Source organism: Saccopteryx bilineata, chromosome 1 (genome assembly GCF_036850765.1).
Source record: "Saccopteryx bilineata isolate mSacBil1 chromosome 1, mSacBil1_pri_phased_curated, whole genome shotgun sequence".
Classification (NCBI taxonomy): domain Eukaryota; kingdom Metazoa; phylum Chordata; class Mammalia; order Chiroptera; family Emballonuridae; genus Saccopteryx; species Saccopteryx bilineata.
Window position 1 is genome coordinate 138,641,637 of NC_089490.1, and position 27,554 is coordinate 138,669,190.

A 27,554-nucleotide genomic window follows, 5' to 3' on the forward strand; every position below is an offset into this window, starting at 1 on the left:
CTTCCCCCCACCCCTTCTCTCTCTCTCCTCTCTCTAAAATCAATAAATAAAATCTTTTTTAAAAATGGATTATGTGAGCATGGGTATCAAGAGGCCATGTGGCCGAAGCTGTCCATCAGAGCTGGGCTCTGTCCTATCCAAAAGTTATAAAGTCAGGCCAATCTAACATCAATCCTTTGTAAGCTGGAAGAGGTTTATCTGGGTGTGAGAAGAACCTCTGGTCTGCAAGTAAGCTACAAGAACAGATAATCTCAATTCTCATTTCATTTACCATTGTTGCACTGATATCTCTGTCCCAGAGGTCATACTTATTTTGCTGTAGCTGAGAGATCAAGGGAGGGCTCCCTTATACTCACTAGCGGAGGAGGAAACAGTCTAAGCCTGATATACACATGGGTCACGTGTCAGTATGAGCTGAAAATGGGCTGCAATTGCACAACAGCCCCATCAGGAGTGATCCTGAAAGACAGCAATGAGGACAACTCTTCCCAATATCTGGACTTTGCATGATGTCTCTTGCCTTCCATGTTGTGGAGAGACACACGACCCAAAGTAAAAATATTTATAGACTTAGGGCATCTTTATTGGATGGGCTAGTTGGACCAGAGTCCTAAAATGAATAAGATTGAAAGACTGGGAACAAGATCTCAGGAAGCTCACCTAGATGGATAAATAGGAATGGAGTGTAAAGATTTTAGTATGATGGGCTAATAGCCACCAAGGGCACCCATGATGAGAAAGACACTAAGCAATCAAATAGACAGAGTGACTTGGTCATTTACTTCAGTCAGTATTTGTTATGGCCCCCTAGTACAGGTATGATGGGCATATGAGTGGGATAATCATGGTAGAAAAAAGAAAGCTCTCATGGGCCCAACAGGAGGCAGTCCCATCACCAAAGCTGATTTAGCTGCTGGTGCTGCTGAATATCCAACCAACTAGCCTTAGAAGTCAAAACTGAGCCCCATACTTGACACCACGCTAAAGAGATGAATTAGGCCTTTGATGGCAACTCTCAACTTCTTTTACCCTGGAGTGGTTAATGATTCAATACAACTAACATAGGGCTTTGGCCAGCCCAACTATCTTAGGATTAAAGAGGATATCTTCAGCAGACATAAAATCCCAACCAGCGCAGCCTTGGGCCAAGCAATCTAAGGAAAAAAATAAACAAGTACAGTAGTGGCAGTGGGCATTTGATCATGGGATCCACTGGTCCTACCACCTGCTGCACCCTCAGGTGTTACAAGCCTAATAGAGTGGTGGGATGACCTCTTAAAGCAGAAACTGAGATATCAACTTGAAGTTGACACCATTGTCTGGACTCAGAATAGATCCTAAATGAATAAGCATTGTGAGGCACTGTGTCCCCTAGAGCAGTGATTTTCAACCTTTTTTGAGCCGCGGCACATTTTTTACATTTACAAAATCCTGGGGCACACCACCTACCAAAATGACACAAAATGATGCTCTAACACAGTACATATTATACATATAGTTAATAATATAGTTTCTAAATGTATTTATACTCACTTAGTGTGAAACCTGGGCCTGTTTCGATGAACACAAAAGGGATATCCTGCCAGAAATGGTAGAAAGACACACACGAAGCTCTTCCTCAACAGTTCTCAGTCTCTCTCTGTTTTTAGTTTTTATCGCAGTCAAGCTTAAGAAGCTCAGCTCACATAGATATGTGGTTGAAAACGGGAGCAATGTCAAAATAGCTTTGTTGGTCAGAATGGGGAACTCGTTGGCAACAGATAACCAAAAACTGTCCAAAGGAAGATCAGCAAACTTGAGCTTTAAATTTAGATAACATTGTGATGCATTGTGATGCATTGTATATCACCCTCTGTGGGGGCCTCTTTTAAAAAGAAAATGGTCAAATATCTATATACATCATCAGGATAGACATAACCAGCTGAGGCTGAGGCTTCATCTAGTGGTGGTAACATTTACCTCCAGTCCTGACCAGGATTAGAAATCGGGACCATGGGGAGGAGTAGCAGCTTCAACTACTCGCCTTGGCCACTCAATGACAAGTGCACAGCAGCCCAAGCGGGGACCTTCCTGGGTGTGGATGAGAGGCGGCCTACTATTGGTTCATCGCTAGTGGTCAGAATGAATCCTAGAAGGTGATTGGTCAGTGAGTGTTCCCTGTGCCTCCACTCTTCCTGTCGCTGATAGCTGGAGGGATTGTGAGGGGAATGTTTATGTTTGGATAGAGGCGGCTGGCAGCGGGCCGGATAAATAGCCTCCGCGGGCCGTAGTTTGGGGACCCATGTTTAATTTCCCCATGGCACACCTGACCATGTCTCACGGCACACTGGTTGAAAAACACTGCCCTAGACATAGAATACACGAGTCAGGAAACTAAGGGGTAGAAGGAAGAGTTGGTCCACTTACCATCAACCCGTATCTCACTCATTTGGAGATTTATGCTTCCAATCCTATAGCCTTAGACTCTGCGGGTCTAGATGTCTTGGTTCCCAGAGAAGGAACCCTGTGCGGTTTCTATAAGAGTCCATTAAACTCTAAGCTGAAACTGTTAGCAGTCAGTTGGTTCAGAAGGCCAAGAGGAACTACAGGACAAAAGATGGGCTGCTGTGAGACAGCGGGGGCAGGAAAGAATCTCTCTGGCACTGAATTTATCCACTGAGCCATCTATTATGCCTTATTTTAACAGTAAGGAAACACAGTAGCCATGTCCTTAAGAAGATCCTGGTAACCATGGGCTCAAAACCCTCAGAGATAATGAGTGTCTGGTTAACCCTAACAGCAACATCACTTAGACTAGTATAAGTATCAGGCAAAGGTAAGGGATATCTAGAACGGGTGGTGGAGTAGCAGGATAGTGAGTATCAGTTATGACTTCAAGGCCAACTGTTGCAGGCGGCCCGCACCGTGAGTGGCTTGTAGGCTGTTCAACCCTGGCATCCACTGCGTCTCCATGAGCAGTGGGCTCTGGGTGTTAGCAGTGTGACCTCCAGATTCCAGTGGACACTATGAGCCTGGGGGCACCGCTGGGGGCACTGCCCGGCACCGAGCTTGGCTGGCTAAGAGGGATGCAGACTCCACCTGTCAGAGGTGGCCCAGGCCCAGCAGCTGTGACCAAGACTACTGGGACCCATACCTGTAGGCAGAGGGGGAGGAGGACGGGAAGGGAAGGAGAGGAGGAGGATAGAGGAGGAGGAGGAGACCGCCTCCCTGCAGGCCTAATGTGCTGAGGTTGCTCAGGCAGCCCCATGTTCCAGGTCCTTGGGATATAGCTGTTACTTTCAGAAATCTACCCTGGAAGAGCTGACCTTCTAGTTCCTCCATGGATAGGATGAAGATAAAAGTGCAGCTGGCAATGACACTTTGAGGGGGCCACGGCACAGACAAGACCAACAGTGCCCCTGAACAGATAGGCCCGGATAAGTGTGGCAATGGTGGCGACAGTGCCCTTGGGGAGGCCCCCACCCAGGGTGCCCCCAGGGAACTTCACTGCGGACAGGGGCCATTCAGCTTTGCACCAGAAATGGAGGCTGACAGAGAAAGTGAGCAGGTTTCAGCCGCATGCTCTGAGGAGGTGCAGTGGCCGGCGAGGGTGCACGTGTGCAACCGTACTTGGTGCGAGATCCGCCTCGATGTCCCCATCATTGGCAAGTCTCGGCCACCTTCTCCACCGTGTGAGCCTGTCCCCCCTCAGCTTTCAGAAACTGGAAACCTGCATCAAGCTGGACAAGCTGATTAAGGGTGCCATTGCCACCATTTACAAAGGCAAACGCCAGCTCACAGACAGCCTTATAGCACTCAAGGAGATAAGACTGGGACACAAAGAGGGAGTACACTGCATCACCATCTGGGACCTCAGACATGCCAACAGCATTACGCCACAGGACATTATGCACGGGGAGAAGTCCCTCACCCTTGTCTTTGAGTCCCTGGACAAGGACCTGAAGCACTATTTGGATAACTGTGAGACCACCATCAACATGTACAACGTGAAACTGTTCCTTTTCCAGCTGCTCCGGGGTGGCCTGGCCTACTGCTACCGGAAGAAGGTGCTCCACTGAGACCTCAATCCCTAGAAGCTGCTCAGGAACGAGAGAGGAGGGCTCAAGCTAGCCAACTTTCACCAGACCTGGACCAAGTCACTTCTAAGGAGAGCCTACTCCAGTGAGCTGGTGACCCTGTGGTACTGGCCTCCCGAACTCCTGCTCAGAGCCACTCAGCACTCCACACAGATTGACATGTGGGGTATGGGCTGTGTCTTCTACCAGATGGCCATGCTCAGGCCCCTCTTCCTGGGCTCCAAGGTGGAGGAACAGCTGACCTTCAGCTTCCACATTGTAGGAACCTCAAGTGAAGAGATGTGGCCAGGTATCCTATCCAATGAAAAGTTCAAGTCACACAACTACCCCCAAATAACATGCTGAGGACCTCTTGGGCCGTGCTCCTCAGCTTGGTCTCAGTGGGGCTGATCTGCTCACCAAGCTGCTGCAGTTTGAAGGTCGCAGCCAGATCTCCACAGAGGACACCATGAAACACCCATTCTTCCTCTGCCTGGGGAGCAGATCCATAGACTTCCTGACACTACATCCATATTTGCACTAAAGGAGATCCAGTTACAGAAGTGGCCAGCCTGCGCTCTCCATCTCAGGTAGGCCAGCTCTCCACGTGCTGGACACTGAGTTCTAAGCCCAGGCCCCAGCAGGCAGTGGCTGTAGGAATGCCTCAACCTGCATAATTTCTGATAGCCTGCCCACATCTTCCCTGTGGCCTGTCTTCCAGGTATTAACGAAGCATTCATTGCTCCTTTAAAAAAAAGAAAAGAAAATTAACAGTAGCAATAGGAGGTATAGTTTGTCCACTAATCCTTTGTTTGTACATTCTTAGAAAATCAGACCAATCAGAATCCTGAAGGACCTGTTTCTAGATGAGATGTAAGAAGTAAGTAGATATGAGCGTCACAAAAGGTGGACTGTAGTGGACAGCATTGTTGTCCCACTTTCTCTGAACATCCTGCCCCTTGCTGCTGGGAATATGGCTGCTGATAGCTCAGAGCTGCAGCCTTCACTGGGAATTGTCCTCGGTTGGAGGGAACTGGTTCATCCATGTCTATTCTTCTTCCCCAGAGGTAGCCCATAGCCAGCAGGTGACTGGCTGGTGGAATACACAGCCTCCACAGCCTTGCCTCAGTGTGAAAACTCTGAAGGTCTGTCCCAGCTCCAGAGATCTCTGTGAGATCCGCCAAAAAACTCAATGGCAACATCCTTGCTGATCAATTTCTCCTACTGCCTATTCTGTCCTCCTTACTCTCTCATAGGTGAATCTCCTAAGAGCAATCTGTAAGAAGCTCTCTATATGTGTTACTCTGTCTCAGGGTCTGTGTCCAGTTAACCTAAGTCAGTACATTTCACTTCCCTGGGTTGAAGTTTACATCTCATCAAATGTACTTTTCTGTAGATGTGAGAATGCCCTCACCCACCACTCCAGCATAAGTGAGAGTTGACACAGGGCTGATCCCCCACAGATAATCTAGAAACTTTTAGGGCTGAGGTCTGTGTATAACCAGAATCTGTCCAGCTTGGTAAAATCACAAGGCTTGCAGGCTGACATGTACTATGAATGAAGCCAGGATCACTGCCCTAGAGTGCAAGGTGCACACTTAGAAGCGCTGCTGACTTAGGAGGTAGAGGGCCAGCAAAGTAGGGCTTCTGCAGGGATATCAACACCTCCATCTGCCTCCAGCAGCAGAGAGTAAGTTAGAGCTCCGTCTCCACAAATCTACCCACAGCATCCATTAAGCTCTCATCATGGGAATAAATAGCACATATCTGGATTAATATCTGAGCAGAAAGATGTTCTAAATGACCTCTATGACCTCAAAGTTTACCTAATTCACCTCTATACATTACTTCTTCTCAGCCTCTATGTTTCTTAGCAGATTTCTAAATGTCAGTATGCATTATACTTAACTGTTTAGGAGGGGCCGTTATCCTAACATACTGTGAGAACTTTCAAAGCAACAACTGAAACTATATTCATCTTCATGTTCCTAGGGCTTGGCTGAATAAACGTGGCTTCATGTGTAGGTCCCAGGAGATGTATCAATGACGTGTCACCTCAAGCTATCTCTAAATGACAAACATCAAGCCAACCACAAAGGCTACTTAAATATGTGTTAAAAATGTCTATATTTTTTTATAAAACATGAAGTACCTTTTAAAAAAAAGGAACGCTATTATTTTTTTTCTATAGACTTACCTGTTTTCTTATTTCTTTATACAAAGAGGCATGTGTTTATAATGTTTTAAATTTCTTAAAAGAGAGAGTAGGAAACTTCAATCACTGGAGAGTCTGTCCTTTGTTCTAACAAAAACTGGTTTTCAGCTTTTAAAGGTTCTTAGCCTTTCACACATGCTTCTGTGGAAATGTACCGAGAGGTCTATGTGATTCAGGATTCTCCAGAGAACAGGACCAATAGGAAATATATACATATGTATGAGATTTGTTGCAAGAATTGGCTCACATGCTTGTGGAGGCCAAGAAGTCCCGCAATCTGCCATCTGTAAACTGGGAAAGCCAGTGTATGTATAACTCAGTCCAAGCCTGAGGATCTGAGACCAGGAGTGCCGATGTCCAAAGGCAGGAGAAGACCAATATCCCAGCTACAGCAAAGAGCAAATTTCCCCTTCCTCCAGGGTTTAAGTCTATGCAGGCCCTCAGCAGATTAGATGAGGCCCACCCTTATTGGTAAGGCCCACCTTTTATACTCAGTATATTAATTCAAATGCTAATCTCTTTCAGATATACTCAGAAATCATGTTTCCCCAGTTATCTAAGCACCCCTAAACCCCCATCAGGTTGTCACATGAAATTAATTATCACAGGGTCTGAAGTTCCTTCAGGTTGAAATTTACACACAACCTGCAGGAGTGACTGTTGGAGGCTCCCTGCCCAAAACACCCGACCCAGCTTGCAGCTGGGGACCACTGCCTCTTTGCCTGCCATTGGAGGAAGCAGCTTCCTTCCCTCCTTGGCCATGATGGTCCTGGTGGTCAGCACATCAACTGTCCATAAGTCAGAAGACCAAAGCGAAAATCCAAATCCCACTAATTCAAGCACTTATTACGTATTTATTTGTGTGCTTTAAGAACCTTTGGCAATCTTGGAAGATGGCAGCGGAGTAGGCAGATGCACAGACTCCCAGCTCTCACCACCAAACTGAAATACAAATCAATTTAGGAACAATCAGCATGAAAAATCAACTTTGGACTACAAGAACAGCTCTCAAAAACCAAGGAGCAAAGAAGAAGCCACAACAAACCTGGTAGGGAGCACCTGAATCTCCCCTGTTTACAGGAACAGAGGGGGGGTGAGGCTGAGAGCCCAGAGGGGCTCTCACTCCAGGGAAAAGAGCAGAAAATATTGTTCACAGACACTTGTCTGGTGACCAGGGAGTGAGGTGTGTTGAAAGGGCCGGCTTGTCTTCCAAGAGGAAAGGAGAGAGAGAGGGAAAGACAGCAAGGGGCAGAGGAATGCAGGGGAGGATCTGAGAAGCTGACTCACCCAGTGCTTGAGTTGTCCATAGCTGGAGGAGGGGCTGATCCTTCCACAAAACAAAAGACTAAATTGCTTCCAGGTCACAGATCTCCAGACATCTCTCCAGTTCCAATCAGTGCAAGAAGACACAGCTGAAAACAAGAAGTGGGGAAGAGCGGCAGTAACTCAGGTCTTCATGGAGATCTGAAATACACCTCCCCCTACTGAAGCTGAGAAAACACCCTGCCCCCAGAGAGATTAACTGGTAGAAGAGGCCTTCAGAGTTTCAGGTTATACCCACCACATTCCTGGATACAGTTTCAAATAAGCCCCCTCCTGAGATCAGTAAACAAAAGCATCACCTGTTAAGAAAACAAACAAATTAAGACTTCAAAGCAGCCTAAATCTGAAAGTGGATTACAAATAATAGCTGATGCCAACCCAAGAAGACCTAGAAATAAAACAATAAGACAACACCAAGCCTAGACTCAACCAGCTCTACAAACAAAACACACAGACATAATGAGAAGACAAAGAAGTGCAATCCAAATGAAACCACAAGAGAAACCTTCAGGAGATGAACTGAGTGATATGGAAATAACAAAACTTCCAGATGCGGAGTTCAAAATAATGATTGTAAGGATGCTTAAGGATCTTAGAACAACAATGGATGGTCATTACGAACACCTAAATAAAGAAATAGCAAGTATAAAAAAGGATATTGACAGTCGGAGATGACAAATAAAATATCAAAAATGAAGACCACAATGGAAGCAATTAAAAACAGGATGGATGGAGCTGAAGATCAAATCAGTGAGTTAGAGGACAACTTCAATGAAGGCAAGAAAGCAGAGAACAAAAAAGAAAAGAGACTCAAAAAGTCTGAGGAAACTCTTAGAGAGATCTGTGACAACATGAAGAGAAATAACATCGGCATCATAGGGGTTCCTGAAGAAGAAGAGAAAGAACAAGGGATAGACACTTTGTTCAATCATATCATAGCTGAAAACTTCCTAAATTAATGCAGGAGAAACTCTTACAAGTTCAATAAGCACAGAGAACTCCATTAAAGAGAAACCCAAAGAAACCTACACCAAGACACTTCATAATTAAAATACCAAAGCTACATGATAAAGAGAAAATATTAAAAGCTATAAGAGAAAACAAAGCTATCACCTATAAATGAGCCACCATAAGGATGACATCTGTCTTCTCAACAGAAACACTTGAGGCCAGAAGGGAATGGCAAGAAATATTCAAAGTAATGCAGAACAAGAACCTACAACCAAGACTACTTTATCGAGCAAGGCTATCATTTAAAATTGAAGGAGAAATAAAAAGCTTCCCCGACAAAAAAAAAAAAAAAAAATAGGAATTCATTACAACCAAACCAATGCTATAGGAAATGTTAAGGGGCCTGTTATAAATAGATCAAAGAGGGGAAAAAAATATAGCAAAAGAGAATACAGCTTTAAAGAATAAAATGGCAATAAACAACTACATATCAATAATAACCTTAAATGTAAATGGATTAAATGATCCAATCAAAAGACATAGGGTAGCTGCATGGATAAGAAAACAGGACCCGTACATATGCTGTTTACAAGAGACACACCTCAAAACAAAAGATGCACATAGATTGAAGATAAAAGGATGGAAAAACCATTTCATGCAAATGGAAATGAAAAAAAAGCTGGGGTAGCAATACTTATATCAGACAAAATGGACTTTAAAACAAAGAATATAGTAAAAGATAAAGAAGGCCACTACATAATGATAAAGGGAATAACCCAACAGGAAGATATAACTATTATAAATACCTATGCACCTAATATAGGAGCACCTAAAAATATAAAGCAGACTTTGATGGATATAAAGGGCGAGATCAACAGCAATACTATAATAGTAGGGGATTTCAATACCCCACTAACATCACTAGCTAGATCCTCAAGAAAGAAAATTAACAAAGAAACAGCAGACTTAATGGACACACTAGATCAACTCGATTTAATAGATATCTTCAGAACCTTTCACTCTAAAGCAGCAGAATATACATTCTTTTCAAGTGTTCATGGTTCATTCTCTAGGATAGACCACATGTTAGGGCATAAAAGTGGTCTCAACAAATTTAAGAAGATTGAAATCATATCAAGCACTTTCTCTGATCACAATGGCATGAAACTAGAAATGAACCAGAACAGAAAAGCTCAAAAATTCTCAAACACATGGAAACTAAATAGCAGGTTGTTAAATAACAAATGAGTTAAGAATGAGATCAAAGAAGAAATTTAAAAATTCCTAGAAACAAATGATAATGAGCATACAACAAATCAAAATTTATGGGACACAGCAAAAGCAGTACTGAGAGGGAAGTTCATAGCATTACAGGCACACTTTAAGAAGCTAAGAAAAGCTCAAATAAACAACTTAACCCTGCATCTAAAAAAACTAGAAAAAGAACAGCAAGTAAAGCCCAAATGTAGTAGAAGGAAGGAAATAATAAAGAACAGAGTGGAAATAAATGACATAGAGGCTAAAGAAACAATACAGAGGATCAATGAAACAAGGAGCTGGTTATTTGAAAAGGTAAACAAGATTAATGAACTTTTAACTACACTCACCAAGAAAAAAAGAGAGAGGACTCAAATAAATAAAATTAGAAATGAGAGGGGAGAAATAACAACAGACACAACGAAAATACAAAATATTGTAAGAAAATACTATAAAGAACTGTATGCCAAAAAACTAAACAACCTAGATGAAATGGACAAATTCCTTGAAACATACAATCTTCCAAAAATCAATCTGGAAGAATCAGAAAACCTAAACAGACTGATTACACCAAATGAGATCGAAACAGTTATCAAAAAACTCTTAACAAAGAAAAGTCCTGGGCCTGATGGCTTCACAAGTGAATTCTACCAAATATTCAAAGAAGAACTAACTCCTATCCTTCTCAAGCTATTTCAAAAAATTCAAGAGGAAGGAAGACTTCCAAGCTCCTTTTATGAGGCAAGCATAATTCTGATTCCAAAACCAGGCAAAGACAACACAAAGAAACAAAATTATAGGCCAATATCCCTGATGAATATTGATGCTAAAATCCTCAACAAAATATTAGCAAACCGGATCCAACAATATATGGAAGAAATCATACACCATGATCAAGTGGGATTTATTCTGGGGAGGCAAGGCTGGTACAATATTCACAAATCAATCAATGTGGTTCATCATATAAACAAAAGGAAGGAGAAAAACCACATGATAACTTCAATAGATACAGAAAAAGCATTTGAAAAATCCAGCACCCATTCATGATCAAAACTCTCAGCAAAGTGGGAATACAGGGAACATACCTCAACATGATAAAAGCCATCTATGACAAACCCACAGCCAACATCATAGTTAATGGGCAAAAATTTAATGCAATCCCCTTAAGATCAGGAACAAGGCTGGGGTGCCCTTTCACCACTCTTATTTAACATAGTCCTGAAAGTCCTAGCCATAGCAATAAAACAAGAAGAAGAAATAAAAGGCATTCAAGTTGGAAAAAAAGAAGTGAAACTATCATTATTTGCAGATGATATGATATTGTATATAGAAAACTCTAAAGTCTCAGTCAAAAAACTACTGGGCCTGATAAATGAATTCAGCAAAGTGGCAGGATATAAAATTAATACTCAGAAATCAGAGGCATTTTTCTACACCAACAATGAACAGTCAGAAAGAGAAATTAAGGAAACAGTCCCCTTCACTATTACAACCAAAAAAATAAAGTACCTAGGAGTAAATTTAACCAAGGACACTAAAGACTTGTACTCAGAAAATTATAAAACATTGATAAAAGAAATCAAGGGAGATACAAACAAGTGGAAGCATATACCGTGCTCATGGTTAGAAAGAATAAACATCATTAAAATGTCTATATTACCCAAAGCAATCTATAAATTCAATGCAATACCAATTAAAATACCAATGACATACTTTAAAGATATAGATCACATATTCCAAAAATTTATATGGAACCAAAAAAGAACACGAATAGCCTCAGCAATCTTAAAAAAGAAGAATAAAGTGGGAGGTATCACACTTCCTGATATCAAGTTATACTACAAGGCCATTGTACTAAAAATAGCCTGGTACTGGCATAAGAACAGGCATATAGATCAATGGAACAGAACAGAGAACCCAGAAATTAACCCACAGCTCTATGGACAACTGATATTTGACAAAGGAGGTAAGGAAATACAATGGAGTAAAGACAGCCTCTTTAATAAATGGTGTTGGGAAAATTGGACAGCTACCTGCAAAAAAATGAAACTAGACCACCAACTTACACCATTCACAAAAATAAACTTAAAATGGATAAAAGACTTAAATGTAAGCCATAAAACCATAATAAGCATCTTAGAAGAAAACATAGGCAGTAAACTCTCCGACATCTCTTGCACCAATATATTTGCTGATTTATCTCCACGGGGAAGTGAAATAAAAGACAGGATAAACAAATGGGACTATATCAAACTAAAAAGCTTTTGCACAGCTAAAGACAATAAGAACAGAATAAAAAGACAAACTACACAATGGGAGAACATATTTGACAATACATCTGATAAGGGGTTAATAACCAAAATTTATAAAGAATTTATAAAACTTAATACCAGGAAGACAATCCAATCAAAAATGAGCAAAAGAAATGAATAGACACTTCTCCAAAAGGACATACAGATGGCCAATAAGCATGTGAAAAAATGCTCAACATCACTAATCATTAGAGAAATGCAAATTAAAACCACAGGGAGATATCACCTCACACCAGTCAGAATGGCACTCATCAATAAAACAACACAGAATAAGTGCTGGCGAGGATGTGGAGAAATGGGAACCCTCCTGCACTGCTGGTGGGAATGCAGACTGGTGCAGCCACTGTGGAAAACAGTATGAAGATTCCTCAGAAAATTGAAAATCGAACTGCCTTTTGACCCAGTTATACCACTTTTAGGAATATACCCCAAGAACACTATAGAATGGTTCCAAAAGGAGAAATGCACCCCCATGTTTATGGCAGCATTGTTCTCAATAGCGAAGATCTGGAAACAGCCCAAGTGTCTGTCAGAGGACGAGTGGATTAAAAAGCTTTGGTACATATATACTATGGAATACTACTTAGCCATAAGAAATGATGACATCAGATCATTTATAATAACATGGATGGACCTTGATAACATTATATGGAATGAAATAAGTAAATCAGAAAAAACTATGAACTATATGAATCCATACATAGATGGGACATAAAAATGAGACTCAGAGACATGGACAAGAATGTGATGGTAGGACGTCACGGAAATGGCACCGTGAGCAGCGCATCCGACAGCTCTCCCCTAAATCACAACAAATTTATCAACTAGAAACAGAAAAATTTATCCTCGGAGCATTCCGGAGTTCCACACAAACTGATAGTGAAAGGACTGTTATCACTTGAATCTGAGAGACGAGGGTGTGGAGGAATTTACCGCAGGGACGTTCATTCAAGCCACGAAGAAGTGCGCCTGTGGTGAGTCAGCCCACACTTGGGAGCCGCGAGCCCCCGCCGCAAGCCGCCGCGAGCCGCTGCCGCGGGCGGCGAGCAGCCGCGAGCACGCCCGGTCTGGTTGGGCACCGCTAACGTTCCCAGCGGCCCGCACACTGCGAGTGAGAGTCGCCAGCCACCGGTGCCCGGAGCACCCCATTTGCGCTAGTGCCTTGGGCATTCCACGCACCCAGAGCGCCCTACTGGCCCGCATACCCAGGGTGCTCCATTATCCAGCCGCCAGCGGCAGGGCGAGCGGGAGAGACTTGGGAGATTCTCTCCGTGGGCGGGGCACCTCACCCAGCCATTCAAGCTAACAATCAAGCGTTGGGGGAGGGGCGCACGCAGGCAGCCTAAAATACCTTCGGAAGCACAGCTACGACCCAATCACTGAAACTAGCTTAACCCATGAAATCTGCGCACCCTCGGTTCTAATTGATAAGATCTCTCTCAGTTCAGCGATCCAAGACAAGAGGTGTGATATTTTTTAGTGCCTCTCGCTAAAGGGGCAGGGGCAACTTCTGATTGATAGAGCCTCCATATTCAGGGATAAACGCTAACAAGAAGGACTTGGCAGATAATAAGATCTATACTACACTAGTCGCAAGCAGAGACTAGTGCCTCTTCTTCCCTGCAAAAACAGGCTACAAAGTGTGGAAAGCCTGGGTTGAGAGGTCCAACTAAATGATAGGCGCTGAACAGTCACCTTGACAACAATTGACTCCCACCCCCGCCTGATTAAACTGGAGGCCCTGACTGTCAGAGCCTTTCCCAAAGCCTTGCACTGAGTGGGGATAGAGTGGGGATTTCCCAGCTCTTTGAGCCTCTTACTCCCCAGGCAGAAGCAGTTGCAGCCTTATAGCTGGATCATCAGGCTGCTAATTCAGAAAGGGGGGACTAGGAGAGAGAATCCAGGAAAGCAAACTCTCTCATCGTTGGACCCTGCAAACGCCAACAAGCCTTGACTACCAACAAGACTAAAGCCAATTATATGACATTGCCATAGAATCCCATCAACTGTAATCCCTACCTAAGTGTGACACAGGGGCAGAGCCTGGGGTACAGAGTCACCGACCAGGAAGAGGGAGAGAAAAAAAAAAGGAAGAAGTTAACCTCTCAAAATCAAGAAAAATCCACGGACTTTACAACTTGATCCACTAATTTTTTTTTTGTTGTTGTTTGTTTCTTCTATCTTATTGCCTTTATTTCCTCCACCTCGGTCCTTCTATTCTCTGCCCATCTTATGCTTCCCCTTTCTTGAACTACACTACCCATGAGTGTTGCATTTTATTTCTCTTCTTCATCCTCACCCTCCTTTAAGGTTATACTCCAAAACACTTAACTCTCACTCTCTCCTCTTTTGTTTTGTTTTTTTTGTCTTGCTTTATTTTGTTTTTTTCTCTTCCTATATTATTTCTTCCTTCGTTTTTCTCTTTTTCTTATTTTTTCCTTTCTATTCGTTTTTTCTTTTCTCATTTTACTTTCCTCCCATATAATCCTCAATCACGAACAAATTAGTTAATTTGGGACTCAAGGCTTTTTTTTGGCTTTATTTCTCTTTTTTGCTTTTGTTTTTAGTTTTTTTTCTTGTTTGTTTATTTTTGTGGCATTTTGGGTCCTTCCAACCCAAGGTCTCCATTGTATTTAATCTTCGCTCCACTTAATACAACAGATTTTTACTTATTATTTTTATTTTTTTCTTCTTTATTATTCTTTTTTGTTCCTTTTTTCTGGTTCCCTCTTATCCCTCTCATTATTTCTCTTAGTTGAGCATCACTTACAAGCAAATCATCTTATGCTTGTCTAAGATTTTCTTCCTTTTTTTTTTTTTTTTTTTTGCATTTAGTAGGTCCCTATTCCCTTTTTTTACCCCTTGAACTCTTCACCCCAAATCAGGCCCTCCATTATAGGCACGATATTTCCCTGAGGAGGGAAGAGGAGGGAAAGAGAAGAAAGAAAAAAAGGGGGAAATAATAAATTATTACTGTTTTTTCTGGGGGGTGTTTTACCTTTTTTTTTTTCTTTTCTTTTTTTTTTTTTTTACTTTTTACTCATTATTAATTCTAATTAGTGCTATCAACAAGACCACCCTCAGATGCCGATAAGAAAGAGGAAATCGAATATTATGGATACAAAAGAAAGAGAGGTAACACAAATAGATGTGGAAAAATCTATGGAGAAAAGACTTAACATATTGGAAGCCTTGGAGCTAAATGACAGAGAATTTAAAATAGAAATCTTAAAAATACTCAGAGATATACAAGAAAACACAGAAAGGCAATATAGGGAGATCAGAAAACAACTCAATGAACACAAAGAATATATTACCAAGGAAATTGAAACTATAAAAACAAATCAAACAGAAATGAAAAACTCAATTCACGAGCTGAAAAACGAGGTAACAAGCTTAGCTAACAGAACAGCCCAGATTGAAGATAGGATTAGTGAAATAGAAGACAAACAACTTGAGGCACAACAGAGAGAAGAAGAAAGAGACTCAAAAATAATAAAAAATGAGAAAGCCCTACAGGAATTGTCTGACTCCATCAGAAAGAATAACATAAGAATAATAGGTATATCAGAGGGAGAAGAGAAAGAAAATGGAATGGAGAGTATACTCAAACAAATAATAGACGAGAACTTCCCAAGCCTGTGGAAAGAACTAAAGCCTCAAATTCAAGAAGCAAACAGAACACCGAGTTTTCTTAACCCCAACAAACCCACTCCAAGGCACATCATAATAAAGATGACACAAACCAATGACAAAGAAAAAATTCTCAAGGCAGCCAGGGAAAAGAAGAGTACAACATATAAAGGAAGGCCTATTAGATTATCATCAGATTTCTCAGCAGAAACTCTACAAGCTAGAAGAGAGTGGACCCCAATATTTAAAACCCTGAAAGAGAGGAACTTTCAGCCAAGAATACTATACCCATCAAAGCTATCCTTCAAGTATGAAGGAGATATAAAAACATTCACAAATACAGAAAAGATGAGAGAATTTATCATCAGAAAGCCCCCACTCCAGGAAATACTAAAGGAGGTTTTCCAACCAGATTCAAAGAACAAAAGAAAACAACACCACAAGTAACAGCTCCAAGAAAAACACAATAAAACCAAACTTAAACTGTGACAACAAAGGAAAAAAAGGGGGAGAGGATGGAGATTAACAGTAGCAAAGGACGATGAAGTGCAAAAATACTCATAAGATAGGGTACTACAATGAATATGGTAGGTACCCTTTTCATTACTTAATGGTAACCACCCTTGAAAAAACCACCACAAAAACACTGGACTTAAAAAAGGTAGCAACAGAGGAAAGAAGTATGGAACACAAACAAACAAAAACAAATGATAGAAAAACAAAAGAGAAGAATCAAACTAGATACAAAACTAACAGAAAGCAATTTATAAAATGGCAGTAGGGAACCCACAAGTGTCAATAATTACACTAAATGTAAATGGATTAAACTTACCAATAAAAAGACACAGAGTAGCAGAATGGATTAAAAAAGAAAATCCAACTATATGCTGCCTACAAGAAACACATCTAAGCAACAAGGATAAAAACAAATTCAAAGTGAAAGGCTGGAAAACAATACTAAAAGCAAACAACACCCAAAAAAAGGCAGGTGTAGCAATTCTCATATCTAATAATGCTGACTACAAGACAGAAAAAGTACTCAGAGACAAAAATGGTCATTTCATAATGATTAAGGGGAAGTTGAATCAAGAAGACATAACAATCCTTAATATATATGCACCAAACCAAGGAGCACCAAAATATATAAGACAGCTACTTATTGACCTTAAAACAAAAACTAACAAAAATACAATCATACTTGGAGACCTCAATACACCACTGACGGATCTAGATCGGTCATCCAAACAGAGAATCAATAAAGATATAGTGGCCTTAAACGAAATACTAGAACACCTGGATATGATAGACATCTACAGGACACTTCATCCCAAAGCGACAGAGTATACATTTTTCTCTAGTGTACATGGAACATTCTCAAGAATTGACCATATGTTGGGCCACAAAGACAATATCAGCAAATTTAGAAAAATTGAAATTGTACCAAGCATATTTTCTGATCATAAAGCCTTGAAACTAGAATTCAACTGCAAAAAAGAGGGGGGAAAACCCACAAAAATGTGGAAACTAAACAACATACTTCTAAAAAATGAATGGGTCAAAGAAGAAATAAGCGCAGAGATCAAAAAACATATACAGACAAATGAAAATGAAAATACGACATATCAGAATCTCTGGGATGCAGTAAAAGCAGTAATAAGAGGAAAGCTCATATCACTTCAGGCCTATATGAACAAACAAGAGAGAGCCGAAGTAAACCACTTAACTTCACACCTTAAGGAACTAGAAAAAGAAGAACAAAGACAACCCAAAACCAGCCGAAGAAAGGAGATAATAAAAATCAGAGCAGAAATAAATGAAATAGAGAACAGAAAAACTATAGAAAAAATCAATAAAACAAGGAGCTGGTTCTTTGAAAAGATCAACAAAATTGACAAACCCTTGGCAAGACTAACCAAGGAAAAAAGGCACAGGACTCAAATAAATAAAATCCAAAATGAAAGAGGAGAGATCACCACAGACATCATAGATATACAAAGAATTATTGTAGAATACTATGAAAAATTATATGCCACCAAATACAATAATCTAGAAGAAATGGATAAATTCCTAGAACAATACAACCTTCCTAGACTGAGTCATGAAGAAGCAGAAAGCCTAAAAAGACCAATCAGCAGGGAGGAAATAGAAAAAACTATTAAAAACCTCCCCAAAAATAAAAGTTCAGGCCTAGACGGTTATACTAATGAATTCTATCAAACATTCAAAGAAGACTTGGTTCCTATTCTACTCAAAGTCTTCCAAAAAATTGAAGAAGAAGCAATACTTCCAAACACATTCTATGAGGCCAACATAACCCTCATACCAAAACCTGGCAAGGATGGCACAAAGAAAGAAAACTACAGACCAATATCTCTAATGAATACAGATGCTAAAATACTAAACAAAATACTGGCAAACCGAATACAACAACATATTAAAAAAATAATACATCATGATCAAGTGGGATTCATCCCAGAATCTCAAGGATGGTTCAACATACGCAAAACGGTTAACGTAATACACCATATCAACAAAACAAAGAACAAAAACCACATGATCTTATCAATAGATGCAGAAAAGGCTTTTGATAAAATACAACACAATTTTATGTTTAAGACTCTCAACAAAATGGGTATAGAAGGAAAATACCTCAACATGATAAAGGCCATATATGATAAACCATCAGCCAACATCCTATTAAACGGCATAAAACTGAGGACTTTCTACCTTAAATCAGGAACAAGACAGGGTTGTCCACTCTCTCCACTCTTATTCAATGTGGTGCTAGAAGTTCTGGCCAGAGCAATCAGACAAGACAAAGAAATAAAAGGCATCCATATCGGAAAAGAAGAAGTAAAGCTATCACTTTTTGCTGATGATATGATCCTATACATCAAAAACCCGAAGGACTCCACAAAAAGATTATTAGAAACAATAAACTAATACAGTAAGGTCGCAGGATACAAAATTAACATACAAAAGTCCATAGCCTTTCTATATGCCAACAATGAAATATTAGAAAACGAACTCAAAAAAATAATCCCCTTCACGATTGCAACAAAAAAAATAAAATACCTAGGAATAAACATAACAAAGAACGTAAAGGACCTATATAATGAAAATTACAAAGCATTGTTAAGGGAAATCGAAAAAGATACAATGAGATGGAAAAATATTCCTTGTTCTTGGATAGGAAGAATAAATATAATCAAAATGGCCATATTACCCAAAGCAATATACAAATTTAATGCAATTCCCATCAAAATCTCTATGAGATTTTTTAAAGAAATGGAACAAAAAATCATCAGATTTATATGGAACTATAAAAAACCCCGAATAGCCAAAACAATCCTAAGGAAAAAGAATGAAGCTGGGGGCATTACAATACCTGACTTTAAACTATATTATAGGGCCACGATAATCAAAACAGCATGGTATTGGCAAAAAAATAGACACTCAGACCAATGGAACAGAATAGAAAGCCCAGAAATAAAACCACATATATATGGTCAAATAATCTTTGATAAAGGGGCCAACAACACACAATGGAGAAAAGAAAGCCTCTTCAACAAATGGTGTTGGGAAAACTGGAAAGCCACATGCAAAAGAATGAAACTCGACTACAGCCTGTTCCCGTGTACTAAAATTAATTCAAAATGGATCAAAGACCTAAATATAAGACCTGAAACAATAAAGTACATAGAAGAAGACATAGGTACTAAAATCATGGACCTGGGTCTTAAAGAACATTTTATGAACTTGACTCCAATGGCAAGAGAAGTGAAGGCAAAGATAAATGAATGGGACTACATCAGAATTAAAAGTTTTTGCTCAGCAAGAGAAACTGATATCAAAATAAACAGACAGCCAACTAAATGGGAAATGATATTTTCAAACAACAGCTCAGATAAGGGCCTAATATCCAAAATTTACAAAGAACTCATAAAACTCAACAACAAACAAACAAACAATCCAATAAAAAAATGGGAAGAGGACATGAACAGACACTTCTCCCAGGAAGAGATACAAATGGCCAACAGATATATGAAAAGATGCTCAGCTTCATTAGTTATTAGAGAAATGCAAATCAAAACTACAATGAGATACCACCTCACCCCTGTTAGATTAGCTATTATCAACAAGACGGGTAATAGCAAATGTTGGAGAGGCTGTGGAGAAAAAGGAACCCTCATTCACTGTTGGTGGGACTGTAAAGTAGTACAACCATTATGGAGGAAAGTATGGTGGTTCCTCAAAAAACTGCAAATAGAACTACCTTATGACCCAGCAATCCCTCTACTGGGTATATACCCCAAAACCTCAGAAACATTGATACGTGAAGACACATGTAGCCCCATGTTCATTGCAGCACTGTTCACAGTGGCCAAGACATGGAAACAACCAAAAAGCCCTTCAATAGAAGACTGGATAAAGAAGATGTGGCACATATACACTATGGAATACTACTCAGCCATAAGAAATGATGACATCAGATCATTTACAGCAAAATGGTGGGATCTTGATAACATTATAAGGAGTGAAATAAGTAAATCAGAAAAAAACAAGAACTACATGATTCCATACATTGGTGGAACATAAAAATGAGACTAAGAGACATGGACAAGAGTGTGGTGGTTACCAAGGGTGGGGGGGGGAGGACATGGGAGGGAGGGAGGGAGAGAGTTAGGGGGAGGGGGAGGGGCACAGAGAACTAGACAGAGGGTGGCGGAAGAAAATCTGACTTTGGGCGAGGGGTTTGCAACATAATTTAATGACAAAATAACCTAGACATGTTTTCTTTGAATATATGTATCCTGATTTATTAATGTCATCCCATTACCATTAATAAAAATTTATTATAAAAAAAAAAAAAAAAGAATGTGATGGTAACGGGGCAGGGCAGGGAGTCTGTGGGGGGGGGGGATGGGGCAAAGAAGGAGAGAGAGGGGCTGGAGGGAGGGGAGGGGCACAAAGAAAACCAGATAGAAGGTGACAAGACAATTTGACTTGGGGTGAGGGGTATGCAGCATAATCAAATGTCAAAATAATCTGGAGATGTTTTCTCTGAACATATGCACCCTGATTTATCAATATCACTGCATTAAAATTAATAAAAATAAGATTTTTTAAAAAAGAACCTTTGGCAGCATGCACCTCATGAGTGAATATGTTTATGGGGGATTTCTCTTGCTAACTGAATTTCTTTTTACATCATGCATGTGTGTTCCAGACGGATAGTAATAATAAAGATACTTTCACATGGGGAAAAATATATAGTGATGAGTGAACCCAGCCCAGCGTTTTCAAGTCCGCTGGGAAGGCTGGCCTGCAGTGAGCTCTCCCCATCCAATCCCCTTTCCTACCCCTTCCCCATTCACCTGGACCTGATGGCAGGCAGTCACTCAGCAGGCCTGGGAGGCGCCAAATCTTGAGACTTGAGTGGAACAGCCAAAGGAGCGGGGTTAGGGGTGATCCTGAAATGTTAGAGCTGCAAGGGGCTCTGAACACCATCCCATCCTAACCTCTGCTTCAGTTATGATCCAGCTGAGGCCCAACTGCTTAGGATCATGCAGGTCTCCAGTGGCACAGCCAGAAACAGCCCGGCCTGCCGACCTCAAGCCTGTTCCTTCAGCCTCCCACACTGTCTCTCCCATTTGTAGCTGCTAAGGAACTACTAAACCTCCCTCCACAAAGCCCTCCTCAAAAATGGGGGGGGGCATAAAGGGGAGGGAAGGAGGACAGGAGAGAGACGGAAACCATCTTTTTGATCATCATCCTGGTGACCTCTAGTTAAGAATATCACAGGGCAGAATATGACTGTCCCAGTCCCACTCACACTAGAGATGGCTGTAGTAAGGAGGTTCCAGGGCATGAAGGACAGGCCAGCACCCCAGGGGACCCTCACTGGATGAATGGCAGAGGGATGAAATGCTTCTTGCTTGAACTGTGCTCACTTAGCCAGGAAATAACTTTTTCTGCCTTCCTTCCCCTTCGTGAGTGACTCGGGAGCGAGGGGAACAGCTCCTTCATTAAGCAAAGTGGCAGCACTTAGTGCAGAGCACGCGTGCACATTAATTTCTGCTGACTGTCGCCTTTGTGTTTTGAACAAGTCAGAATCCTTTGTGTAATTGCTTGATGAAACATTCCCATCCATTCTGTCAACACAGATTATACAGTTAAAAATACATACCGCCCCAACCCACTGAGAAAGCAGCTGACTAGCCTTGGGGTGTGGGCTCCCAGGAGGAGCAGCCCAGGTCCAGCCCTCCTGACCCAGCCCAGCCTCCAGACCTTGCCATTCATTGTCCACCTTCCAAGAATGGTTGCTGGGAGATGGAGATACAGCCAGCTGGGTTCATTGCTGGACCACTGTGCAGTGGGGAGAGCAGAGCGGGAGGGCCAAGAAATGCAATACCTGGCCTTCAGGTCACAGGTACCTTCTGGGCCTCAGAAAAGGCTCCTCTGTGGTGAGGTCCTTACCCCCTGCTGGGACCTCACAGGCTCAGGCTGAAGGCTCTCACTCCACCTCTGATGGGTTTTCTCAGAGTGTTTATTTAAAGTGTAGAATGTACACATACACCCCTACACAACCCCACACTTCTATGCGCACACACCCCTACACTCATACCCCAAAACATACCCAGTTCTACAGACACACCTACATACACACACATATTCTCACACTCCTACATACACATATCCTTATACACACAACTATATACATCCTTACACATATTCATCTGTACCCCCCACACATGTCTCTCTTCTTCATATTACAATTATTAAGTCAAAGCACATGTATATGCCACCAGGATGAGGTGGGTATGTGCTATATCCAAATGCTTGTCCCTCAGAATTCATATGTTGAAATACAAACCTCCCCAAATTCAAAGATATCAGGAGGTGGGGCCTTTGGGAGATGATGAGATCATCTAATCAGTAACAGGATTAGTGCTCTCATAAATAGGCCTCAGAGCTCTTGACTTGTTCTGTGAGGTTCCAGCTAGGATCCTCCCCTGACCTCACTAGCACCCTGATCTTGTACTTGACAGATGCCATAGCTGTGAGAATAAAATCATGTTTTTTATGAGCTACCAAGCTGTGGTATTTTGTTATAGCAGCCAGAGTGGACTGAGATGTTTTAGACAGCTGGGTGGCTGAAGTGCTGAAATTTATTTTATCATAGTCTGGAGGCTGGAGTTCAAGATCCAAGTGCCAGCAGTGGTGGTTTCTTGTAAGGCCTCTCTCCTTGTCTTGCAGATGGCCACATTCTCTCTGTGTCCTCATATGGCCTTTCCTCCGTGTGTAGGTCTAGAAAGAGATCTCCCTCCTTCCCCAACCTCCTCTCCCTCCTCCTCTTCTCCTCCTTTTTCTTCTTCTCCTTCTTCTTTCTTCTTCCTTCTTCTTCCTTCTCTCTCCTCCTTCCCCCTCAGCCTCCTCCTCCTCCTCCTTCTTCTTCTAATGCTACCTGATTAGAGTCCCAACCTTAAAACTTCATTTAACTTTAATTACATCCTAAGATCTCTATCTCCAGATGCAGTCACATTGGGGGTTAGAGCTTCAACAAAAAAGTTTGGAGGAGACACAATTCAGTCCATGACAGAAGAAAGCTTTCTGCTCCCAATATACCTGTATGGATCCTCTGGCCAAGTGAAGACTCCATTTGTAATGTAAATATCATGCAGGTCTTCAGTTTTAGAGTTCAACATTAGGGCATGGAGGACTTTTTAAAGAATGGGAGCATCAAGACAGATTTATTTTGATCATGGAACCAGGAAATACAAATTAGGAAGGAATTGTCATTTCCCACCGAGCCACCCTTTACGCTTTATAGAAGGGGACATTGAAGCACAAAAGTAGGAGGGGTGATTCTAGTGCCCCAGCCAGTGCCCTCCAGCCATACCCTGCACTGCCAAGAAATCGTGTCCTCACCTGCCCCCTGTGTCACCGTGGCCCCCTTCTTACCCTAGACTTGACAGTGCCCAGCACACAACTGTGGAGTGGGAAGGAGACATGGCAGCCTATACCTCAGCCGGCACCTTAATCGGCACCAAACTCTTGTCCCACAGCACTGGAACCAAGGCTGTGGCGGTGTGGGACAGCCAGCCTTTGCCATGTGGTGTGCTTCCCCTCTGATCCCTAAAGCACTCCCCTCCACTGGAGGCCTTTTCTGTGCAGCTGGCAGAAAATGCAAACTGAGTGGAAGGAAGAAGAGGGGGTAGCCAAGTTCCACCCAGACCCAGAGTCCATTTCACATGACCACCCTGTCCCCTCCTCCCAAACCCGGACCTGCCACTTCCCAACTGTGTGACTTTGGGGAAAACACATGAACTCTCTGCGCCTCAGCTTTCCCATCTGTGAAATAAGATGATATAGTTTTCTTCATGGGGTCCAGGTGAGGACGAAAGGGTGTACACAGTGACACTCCCTGGATATAGGAAAAGCTGCCGGGGAAACAGATACCTACGAGCTCATCCATCCATATGTCCAGGGGACAGGAATAAGGGTGAGGATGTGATGCAGTTTGCCCCCAAGGTCACCCAGCTTGCTGAAACTGGAGCTGGACCTCTATTTGGGCAAAATAGATTAGACCCATCCAGAGTCACTTTCAGCCTCCAAAAATATATTATATGGGTTTGAGATTGAGCTGGTCACTATTTGAAGTGCAGCAACATTTTTTTTCTTTCTTTCTCTCTCTCTTTCTTTTTTTATTCAATAAGAGGAAAGGAGGCAGAGACAGATTCTGGCATGTACTCTGACCAGGATCCACCCAACAAGCCCACTAGGGGGGCAATGTTCTGACCATCTGGGGCATTGCTTCATTGCTCAGCAACTGAGCTCTTCTTAGTGACTGAGAGGGAGGGCATGGAGCCATCCTCAGTGCTCAGAACCAACTCGCTGCAATCGAGCCATGGCTGCAGGAGAGGAAGAGAGAGAGAGAGGAGAGAGAAGGGGGCAAAAGGGGGATGGATGAAGAAGCAGATGGGCACTTTTCCTATGTGCCCTGTCTGGGAATCAAACCCAGGACATCCACACACCGGGCTGATGTTCTACCACTGAGGCCTAGCAGCTATTTCTAAGTCAGGACTCTAGTGTTTCCAAATTCCCAACAGATAGGAATCTTCTAGATTTGGAAGCAAAAAATCGGAATTCCAAAAATTGTTATTTTTTAAACACTTCCAACAGTCTTCCTATTCTTTACTTATTATTATGACTATATTTCCTAAGAAAGCTATTTAATAAACAAGAAAAATTCAGCTTAGTTGTATTTACAAAGACCTGTGGCCTACAGGGAATTTTCAGACTCTAGAAAACACCAGAGAACAATTTCAGGTGGTATTCAAATACGTGACATCCAGGTCTACCATCCAGGTTAACAGTGTCCCACGGGGTCATGTGTCAACCTGCCAAGTTAAAGACTAATTTTGCTTCCCAATTTGTTATTTCTTGGAACAGCATTCAGAGTATCTATATACAGTATACTGCGCACATAAACTTACTAATATGTATTTTATTTGCAGGCGTGACTCACCGTTAGCAGCAGACAGGGCCATAAAACCAGGCTTGAGCATGGCAGTGACTGCTGATCAGATTGCTACATGTCTCTTCCGCCTGCTCCAGTCTGGCTGCAGGACTGGACCCTTGATTTAATACTTGATACGGAAACCTCAAATTTTCCTGCTTTTACTGTCTACTCCATCTCAGCAAATTCATTCAAAACTGCGAGATCTGTACATTGATTGTAAGCTTGTACAGTATTCTTATAAGAGATTTACAATGTCTTTCCCAATTTTCCTGATTTCTCAACTGATTTTTCTCAGGATTCAGATTCCAAGAAATACATCTCCCTAAGAAATTCCAGGAAGAATTTCCCCATGAAATTCTAAGCCAGGCGTCTGATCTCCTGTCTCCCCAGTGGCCCATGCTCTGCGAGGGCCCCAGGCTAGACACAGGGGACTCAGAGGTCCCATTTGGGCACGGAGCTCATTCAATCAACTGAGCAGTATACTGGTCCTGGGCAGGGCTCTGTGTAAGAGTCCTCTGGCTGTCATACCAAGTTAACACCAGTAGAAGTGGCGGGGGTCAGGGGGAGCAAAAGAAACTTGTTCTCTTATGGTTCTGGAGCCTAGAAGTCTGAAATCAAGGTGCTGGCAGGGCTGCACTTACAGTCTTCTAGAGAAAGAATCCATCCGCACCTCTTCATAGCTGGAGTGGCGTCCAGCGGTCCTTGGTTCTCATTGGCTTACAGCTATGCCATTCTATCCTCATGTGACCTTCTTCCCACTATTAATCTCCATCTCTAAAATCTCTCTCCTTATAAGACACCAGTCATTGGATTTAGGACCCACCATAATCCAGCATGACCTTGTCTTAACTTGATTATATCTGAAAAACCCTATTCCCAAATAAGGCCACACTCATAGACACCAGAGGATTAGGACTTCAATATATTGTTTAGAGACACAATTCAAACCACAACAGTTTCTAACAGCACATGGTTCTGGCCAGTTTGGTTTCTATTAAGTAAATGGGCAGGAGGCACATGCAGTGTAACAAGAACCACTCTGGGTGAGGGGGAAAAGTGGAACAAGAGGTGAAGCTGCTCATTCAGAGTGTGGTGATCAAGGAAGGCTTCCTGGAGGAAGAAGCTTCTACCTAGAATGAGCAGGATTCAGCCTAGGGAAGATGCCAGAGAAAAAGAAGAGCAACAAATGAAGGCCTGGGATTAAAGAAGCAAGGTCTTTGCTTTGTTCAACTTGTCCCCTTTGCTCAGAAAGCATGTCCCCAAGATCTTAAATGTCACATTGTGGAAAGATATCCCTGGCCAGCCTTCATCCACTTTTCTCTATCCATCACCCAAATTACTCCCTTTAAGGCACCACCACAGCTTGCATTAGTTACTTATTTGTTTATGTGCCATCTTCCTTCAACACCAGCAGTTAGCTCCTTGATGGCTGCTGTCTCACCACCTTTTGCATAGGTACACCGTTAGCACTTAACACAGTGCCTAGCGTATTATGTGTGATAAAAATGAATGGATGGATGAAGGAATATATGAATGAGCAAGGAGAAATAGGCTCAATGTGGCTAGATTGCAGATTTTGAGGCAGGGAGTGGCAAGAGCGAATGCTGGAGAGGAAATGTGAGCCAGAGCATGCAGGTGGGATGTCCAGGTGGAGTCCTGAAGCAAGACAGGGGAGGAGTGTGGATGTGTTCTAAGAACAACAGAGAGCAGGGGGAGGTGGGGTTTCTCTATACAAGTGAGAGCCTGCAGGATGGTACTGGCATCTAGCAACGACCATAGACCCCAAGGTCTTGGTGGGAATGGATCTGAAGGAGCTGGATATCTGCCCCTGGCAAGTACATTGCACATAGTAAATGCTCAGCAAATATTGTTCAGTTAAGTGAGTGCATGAAAAAGCTTTTTGCGGAAAGCCATTCACTTTTGCAAGAAGCAATTCACGTCTAGTTGGACACAGAAAGCCAGGAAGAGGCCATAGAATTCCTGAAACTTCTGAACCCTTGAAGTCCTTGCCTCTTCAGAATTGGAGGCTTCCTTTCCCTTCCTTCCTCTCCCACCTCCTAGACCAAGGAAAGGGAGACCCGCACACCGCTGCAAGAAGATGGCCATAGCAAATAGCCAAAAGCCAGAGAATGCAGGAGCTAGAAGGAGAAAGCCTGCCATTGCTGCTTCAATCATCTTCCTCACAGGCTGCAGCCAGGATGCAGCACCTCCTGCAGCGTGAGCCCCAGCGGCAGCTTGGCTTAGAAGGAAAAGCCGAGCGGCAGAAACGTTTGAAGGCCTAG

At 42.2% G+C, this 27,554-nt stretch overlaps 1 pseudogene; it reads left to right on the plus strand.

Moving 5' to 3' along the window:
• The first annotated feature begins 1,992 nt into the window (after nt 1-1,992).
• Nucleotides 1,993-27,554, plus strand: LOC136319340 (cyclin-dependent kinase 16-like; annotated as a pseudogene).